Source organism: Bos javanicus, chromosome 2 (genome assembly GCF_032452875.1).
Source record: "Bos javanicus breed banteng chromosome 2, ARS-OSU_banteng_1.0, whole genome shotgun sequence".
In the NCBI taxonomy this organism is placed as follows: Eukaryota; Metazoa; Chordata; class Mammalia; order Artiodactyla; family Bovidae; genus Bos; species Bos javanicus.
The window spans coordinates 128,145,770-128,154,043 of record NC_083869.1 but is presented as its reverse complement, the minus strand read 5'-3'; the positions used below and the strand labels follow the sequence as shown (position 1 = coordinate 128,154,043).

General features: G+C 48.4%; 1 long non-coding RNA gene across 1 annotated transcript; it reads right to left on the bottom strand.

Moving 5' to 3' along the window:
• Nucleotides 1-4,083: 4,083 nt before the first annotated feature.
• LOC133233144 (uncharacterized) lies at nucleotides 4,084-8,048 on the bottom strand. The gene is made up of 2 exons (XR_009731625.1): nucleotides 6,384-8,048; nucleotides 4,084-4,273 (listed from the first exon to the last, which is right to left on the bottom strand). It is a non-coding gene; the product is annotated as an uncharacterized LOC133233144 (long non-coding RNA).
• Between the last annotated feature and the right edge of the window lie 226 nt (nucleotides 8,049-8,274).

Sequence of the window (8,274 nt, the reverse complement as noted above, 5' to 3'; positions counted from 1 at the left end):
CTTTGGTATCTCCAATTTTCTTGAAGATCTCTAGTCTTTCCCACTCTATTGCTTTCCTCTGTTTCTTTGCATTGTTCACTTAAGAAGGCTTTCTTATCTCTCCTTGCTATTCTCTGGAACTCTGCATTCAGTTGGGTATATCTTTCCCTTTCTCCTTTGCCTTTCACTTCTCTTCTTTTCTCAGCTATTTGTAAGACCTCTTCAGACAACCACTTTGCTTCCTGGTATTTCTTTTTCTTTGAGATGGTTTTGGCCGCTACCTCCTGTACAGTGTTATGATCTTCTATCCATAGTTCTTCAAGCACTCTGTCTACTAGATCTAATCCTTTAAATGCATTTGAGAGATGTATACCACCTCCACTGTATGATCATAAGGGATTTGATTTAGGTCATACCTAAATGGTCTAGTGGTTTTCCCTAGCTTCTTCAATTTAAGCCTGAATTTTTTGATAAGGAATTCATGATCTGAGCCCTAGTCGGCTCCCAGTCTAATTTTTGCTAACTGTGTAGAGTTTCTCCATCTTCGGCTGCAAAGAATTTAATCTGTCTTATTTCAGTATTGAAAATACTAATGTATTGAAAATAATCTGGTGATGTCCATGTGTAGTTATCTCCTGTGTTGTTGGAAGAGAATGTTTGGTGTGACCAGTGTGCTCTCTTGGCAAAATTCTCTTAGCTTTTTCCCTGCTTCATTTTGTATTCCAAGGCCAAACTCGCCTGTTATTCCAGTTTATCTCTTGACTTTCTGCTTTTGCATTCCTATCCCCTATGATGAAAAGGACATCTTTTTTTGGCGTTAATTCTGGAAGGTCTTATAGGTCTTCACAGAACCTTCAACTTCAGCTTCTTTGGCTTTAGTGTTTGGGGCATAGATTCAGATTACTGTGATGTTGAATGGTTTGCCTTGGAAACAAACCAAGATCATTCTGTCTTGAGATTACACCCAAGTACTGCATTTTGGATTCTTCTGTTGATTGTGGGGGAGTACTCCATTTCTTCTAAGCGATTCTTCCCCACAGTAGTAGATATAATGGCTGACCCAGGGATAAAACCCAGGTCTCCTGCATTGAGGCAGATTCTTTACCAACTGAGTCACTAGGGAAGCCCTAGATAAAATGGCCATCTGAATTAAATTCACCCACTCCTGTCCATTTTAGTTCACTAATTCCTAAAATGTCGATATTCACTCTCACCATCTCTTGCTTGATCGTGTCCAATTTACCTTGATTCATGGACCTAACATTCCAAGTTCCTATGCAATTGTTCTTTAGGGCATTGGACCATTGTCCCTTATTACTCATTACTGGTTGAGAGCTCTTAAGTAATCCCTTCTTCTGAACTCACCATTGCTCATATGCTCACATCTGTGGCTGCAGCACTTACGTAGTTTTAAGTTAAGGCAACAACCTGTTTCCTCGTTCTGCTTCTTTCTAAATAATTTTTACACCTTGTAGAGCCAAATCTCATGTAAGAGAGGATGTGATTGGTTCTCTTATCGTTAGCTTGCCAGTACTTCCCTTGCTGGCCAAAGCATTCATGCCAGCTTGCCTGTTGGTTGCTAGCCAACCTATAGATGGCTGTCCAAAGACCAGAGCCCCGCCCACTTCTGGACAGAGATGTTTGGGGTCATTTTTTAGCTTTGGCTTTTGCAAGTGTTTTCTCCTCTTATCCTGATTTTCCTGTGGGTCTGGGCCAGTTCCCCCACCAGAATTCTTAGCTCATTGTTTACAGAGGCTTATTCTTCTCCTTCCTAGTGTTTCTCCACCTTTTCCCTGCCGATTGTGTGTTTTGGACACAGCTCTGATCATTTCAACCAACAGTCACATGTATCGCTGTGAGCAAGTCTCTCACCTGCTTTGAACCTCAGTTTTTCTGCGTGTATGTTGGGGCTGCGTGTGTGTGTGTGTGCTCAGCTGCTCAGTCACGTCCTACCCCATGGGCTGTAGTCCACCAGGCTCCTCTGTCTGTGGAATTCTCCAAGCAAGAATATGGAGTGGGTTGCCATTTCCTCCTCCAGTGGATCTTCCCAACACAGGGATAGAACCCGCATCTCTTGCATCTCCTGCACTAGCAGCAGATTCTTTATCACTGAGCCAACTGGGAAGTCAGTGCTGGGGTCACTAATTCTCATCTCACAGGGTTACTGAGAAGATGAAAGGAGTCCATGTGGGCAAGCTCCACAGAACTGAATCCTAAACAAACTCAGTGTTGGTCTTTCCTTTTGGCATCAGCCCTTAGTTAAATTGATCAAAAGCTGGACCAGGAGTGAAAAGAGGCTTGAGTTCAAGCCTCAGCTGGGCATCTAATTTTCTGTGTTTGGGAAACTCCCTTCCCCTCTCTGGGATCAGTTTTCCTATCTGTATACTGCTTCACTGAAAGGCAACTCCCCTTACCTATCACCCATGGATCAGTGAAAGTCTACCACGTCCTCACACATGACCTTGGAGAAAGTTTTTACAAAGTGGGTGGGCTGTGTTCAACCTTTGGGTTACCAGTGGAGTGGAAAGGGCCTTTACGGGAGTGGAGAACTGAAGGCGATCAAGAATTCAGCAGGAGTAGGTTTTATGAAAGGAGGAAGTGAAGAGGCTGACTAGGAGAAATGGACCCCCTTCCCAAGAACCCCCATAGAGATTAGGAGGCGTGGTGGTCCTAAAACATTGTGCCCAAATGCTTTCTGCCCCTCCCATAAAAACAAGGGTTTTTGTACGCCTTCCCCTTGAACATGGATTTTGTGACTGACCAATAGAATATAGGAAATGACCCAAATCTTGAGACTGGAAGGTCACTTCCTATTTCCAGGAATACTTATTCTTGGAATCCAGCTGCCATACTGTGCACAGGGAACCTTAAGAGGCCACGTGTGAATGTTCTGCCAGACAGCCCCGGCTGACATACCAGCCAACAAACAGTATCAACTGCCAGACATGTGAGCGGAGGAAGCCTCTCAGTTCAGTTCAGTCCAGTTCAGTCGCTCAGACTCTTTGTGACCCCATGAATCGCAGCACGCCAGGCCTCCCTGTCCATCACCAACTCGCGGAGTTCACTCAGACTCACGTCCATCGAGTCAGTGATGCCATCCAGCCATCTCATCCTCTGTCGTCCCCTTCTCCTCCTGCCCCCAAAGTACTGGAGTTAACCTCTAGAACACTCCAATTCCACTATCTACACGTGATCTCAGCCAAAGGCCGAGAAGCATTCCATCCACCCTCTGATCGCAACCACGTGGAGAACCGTGAGACAGAACCCAGCCTAGCTAAGCACAGTTGACCCAGAGATCTGTGAGAAATAATAACAAATGATATTGTTTTAAGCGACGAAGTTTTTCGGTTGATTCATTTTACAGCAACAGTTTAACTGGAATAGGAGACTAGTTATGAATCCTTTCACAGTGGGATAGGATAGGAAAGCCCATTTTTCATGAGATCTTAAAGCACAGGGGTGGGGGATGCCCAGCAAGCTGTTAAACTTGAAGGTCGAAAGCAGTGACATCTGGAGGAACTTGGCATGAGATAGAAAGTTTCTGCTGTGACCTTTAGGAGTTGGCCAGAGACTCACCAGGTGAGTAAAAGTGTGACTTGGAAGTTTCTATCTTGAGCAACTGCCCTCAGTGATAGCAGGAGATGAGCAGGTTTGGGTGAGATGATGAGATCAGTTCTGGACACAATGTTGCATTTGCCAAGTGTCTTCTATAAATACAAGAGCCTGCCCATAGACTGACAAAAACAGAGGAAATCTTTCTGGAAGCTTCAGCTTAGAACCCCAGTCCTCATTCATCAATGCCCATGCTAATTCACTCATTCATTCATTTATTCATCCACTCATTCACTCATTTTGTAACCCATTCAGACAGAAAGGTATATTTAAGAACCCAGACTCTAGAGACTGCCTGGGTTCAAAGCCCAATTCTCCCTCTTCCTTCCCACATCCCCCATGGCCTTGGGCAAGTAACATAATCTCTTGGTACCTCAGCTTCCTTATCTCTAAACAGGAATGATAATAACAGTAGTTATATTATTATAAAGATTAAAAGAGCACATACTTGGAAACCCTGAGAATAGTACTTGGAACATAAATACATATTACATGTTAGCTATTAATAGTTCAACAGAATCTTTATGCTGGACCCCTTACTGCACTGAGGGTGCAGCTGAGAACTGGGCAGACACAAGCCCTGCCACAAGGCTTACACTTTTGTCTTTACCCCGCACCTGGGCCCTAGGCTTCCTCAAATTTTCTTTCATGTGTATTGTCCCATTTGATCCTCAGGAAGAGACTATTAAAAAGAAAAAACAGAAAGAGCCCATGAGGCTGGCATGATACTGACCTTCTCCCCATTTGACAGAGGTGGAAACTGAGGCCCAGAGAGGAGCATGGATGTCCTCTTTGCACAGTGCCTCTGTCTAGGCACAAATCGATGTGTCCCTTTAACAAAGGCACACTGGGGACTTCCCTGGCAGTCCAGTGGTTAGGACTCTGCCTTCCAATGTAGAGTGTGTGGGTTTGATCCCTGGTCAGGGAACTAGGATCCCACACGCAGTGGGGTGCAGCCAAATAGTTAAACAAACAAGCAAACATAAAAACAAAGACACTCCAACATGAGTGGGCCTTTCTCCTGTCAGGTAACCATGCTTCCTCTGTCCATAAATCCTTCAGCAAACGAAATCTCAACCATGATTAACTTGTGACCTCTGAGCAGGGATCTCCACAACCCTTTGAAGGCAGAGTTTCTGGAGGGACGAGGTCAGGACCCTGTGCTCACACTGCCCCTCTTCTTACTTGGTCTTCTAAGTGAACTGGGTGTTTTTCCGCTTGGTGGGACCACACCAAACCCCACCCAATCCATATTATCTTCATGGATGCCTGAAATTCTAGCGCTCATGATTCATTCTTTCAAGTTGAGCAATGGCTCCCAGAAACATCCTATAATATCCCCAAATCCCTCTGAAGCGGGTCACCAACACCTTATTGAGCTAAAAGCGGGCCTTGAAGACGATCGCCTTCCTCCTACAAATGAAGAAACTCTGGTCCAGAAGGAACTTGCCTGCAGAAGCGGTCAGTGGCAGAGCAGGAGTGGGAGACGGCCCTGTTTCCTCTAGGTCCATGGGTCTCCTGCTCATTTCAGTTCAGTTCAGTTCAGCCACTCAGTCGTGTCCGATTCTTTGCGACACCATGGACTGCAGCACACCAGGCCTCCCTGTCCGTCACCAACTCCCAGAGTCTACCCAAAATCATGTCCATTGAGTCGGTGATGCCATCCAACCATCTCATCTCCCTGCTCATCTCATCTCCCTGCTCGTGTACAGCCTGCAAAGAGCTTCCCCATCGGAGCTAACCTGATGGAGGCCATGCCTACGAGCAGACCGTCTTCCTTCGAGGTGCACGCGGGCTGCCTGAGGCTACACAACAATCACGCCCTCTTCTGATAACAGGGCCTGGTCGATCCTTTAGGGAATCAGCTCAAAGGTACTGTTCATTGGTCCTGGCCCAGGTCCCCCGAGTGGCCCTGGTTGCTGGCCTTTCCAAGGCCTTGTTCAGCTCCTCCTCCCATTCTTTCTGGGCAGACCCAGACCCTTCCAAGGCATTCCATTTGCTGTCATTTAGGGAAAGCCAAGTTGCTTTCTGTCGTGGTTTCTTAAGAACTCTAATTGACATACCCACTTTACAGGTAAGAGGGATGAGGTGTGGAGAGGAAATGTGAACGATAAGAGATAAGGCCAGGGGACTTCCCTGATGATCCAGTGGTAAAGAACTTGCCTGCTACTGCAGGAGATGTGGGTTCAATCCCTGGTTTGGGAAGATCCCCTGGGGAAGGAAATGGCAACCCATGCCTGTATTCTCGCCTGGGAAACCCCATGGACAGAGGAGCCTCGCAGGTTACGGTTCACAGGGTCACAAAAGTGTCAGACACAACTGAGTGACTAAAACAGCAGAAGCACCTCCCCTGTGCAGTCAACAACTACACACAACAGCCCTAGAGACAGATTGTTGTTGTTTCGTTGCTAAGTTGTGTCTGAGTCTTTTCTGCAACCCCATGGACTGTAGCCCTCCAGGCTCCTCTGTCCATGGAATTTTCCAGGCAAGAATACTGGAGTGGCTTGCCATTTCCTTCTCCAGGGGATTCTCCCCACCCAGGGATCAAAACCAAGTCTCCTACATTGGCAGGTGGATTCTTTATCACTGAGCCATTTGCCTTATATGGTATAAGGACTAAATGACATAAAGTCTTTGGCACTGTGCCCAACACTTGGTAAGTGCTCAATAAATAGTAGCTAAATATGACACCCTCATCACAGGCTCTGTCTGGAAGGTGTCTGGCAGTCTGTGGTGAAACTGCAAGTCTTAGGTGCCTCCCTTTCTCACCGCCCACTCCCAAACCTCCCAACCTTTCCTGGATGGCCTCCATGCCTGGTTTCTTCCTCCAGGGCCCTGCAGGCTTGGCTGGACTGTTGAGGAACAGGGTTCTGGCCTTGTCAAGCACACCGTGGCTTTCAGTTTGCCGAAGGCCCCAGATATACCAGGGCTCAGCTGTCATGTTGTTCCTGCTCCAAGGTTCAGAAGGTTCCAGCAGGGTGTTCTACCCTCCAGCCTCCTTCAGCCCCCAGGCAGATAGAAATCAGAACGCAGCATTTCTTCAGGGCCTACCTACAGCAGGCCCAGTAGCCTCCATAGCTGCCCAAGCCTCCTCACACCTCCTCCGCCCTCCCACGCAGCCAGAGACAGGCATGGCTGGACCCAGGGCCTTTGGGAGAGCCACGTGTGCCAGCCCAGCGCCTGCCAGCTCTCAGGCTGATCTCACAATGGCCCCTTTCACCAGGGAGAGGAGCTGGCTACCCTGGAGCCCCAGGGGTGATGTCCCAGCCCCAGAGGCAGGGAGGAGGAGGTCAGAAACTCAGGAAGGGGCGGCCGAGGCTGGGAGAGGGCAAGGTGCTCAGTCCCTGCCGCCGCCACCACCGCATGACAGCGAGGTGACCACCACACAGCCAACACCACAGAGATCAGACTCCCTGGGGCCCGGGTGTGGGGGAACAAATAAGTGTGGGAGCAGATGGAGGGAAGGAGTTAGTCATGGGGTTCTGGGGGAAGGGAGGCTGGGCCCTCAGCCCACACTCTGGCTGGCATCTCCAGGCCCATAGCAAAAGGGTGACGTGGTCTTGGTCCTTGAAACAGCCCTTCCCGTAACAATCCGGGCATTGCAGCCAGGCACCTTTTGCCCCTCCCCTTTGTCCCCATGCCTTCTGCCGCAGGACTCCAGGAGCTCTTAAAGGAACTTGCATCTTCCTACAAGTTTCTCTGTCCCTGTTCAGTTCAGTTCAGTTCAGTTCAGTCGCCTCTGACTCTTTGTGACCCCATGGACTACAGCGCACCAGGCCTCCCTGTCCATCACCAACTCCCGGAGTTTACTCAAACTCATGTCCATTGAGTTGGTGATGCCATCCAACCATCTCATCCTCTGTCGGCCCCTTCTCCTCCTACCTTCAAGCTTTCCCAGCATCAGAGTCTTTTCAAATGAGTCAGCTCTTCGCATCGGGTGGCCAAAGTATTGGCGTCTCAGCTTCAACATCAGTCCTTCCAATGAATATTCAGGACTGATTTCCTTTAGGATGGACTGGTTGAATCTCCTTGCAGTCCAAGGGACTCTCAAGAGTCTTCTCCAACACCACAGTTCAAAAGCATCAGTTCTTCAGCACTCTGTCCCTGTTACCTGCCCCCTTCTCTACTCCTAGTGCCTAAATTTAATCTAAGGCACTCAATCCCCAAATTAAAGCCTTCACTGGCTCCCCACTGCCCAAAGGACCATGACCTCAAAGTCTGGACTTTCGCCACCTTTTCCTTAATATCTCTAAATTCCTTTATTCCAGGGAAGCCATCCCTCCCTCACTCTGTCCATGCAATTTGGATGAGGCTCAGGGCTAGGGAAAGGCTGCTGTTGCTGCTGCTAAGTTGCTTCAGTCGTGTCCAACTCTATGTGACCCCATAGACGGAAGCCCACCAGGCTCCACCGTCCCTGGGATTCTCCAGCCAAGAACTCTGGAGTGGGTTGCCACAGGTGACCCCAACTTGGCCAATCAGAGTAGCTCAGCCCCGCCCCCAAACAGTGATTGGTTCAGGCGTAGTCAGGCGTAGACCCAAACCAGTCCAGGGAGAGTCAACTGCAGAACCTGTGTTTAACCACTGGGAGACATTGATTTTTTCCTTCCACTGGGCTGGAAATTGGGATGGGTTCAGTCTGGAGCTGCCTTCATTTGGAAAGGAACTGCTCCAGAAGGAAGGCAA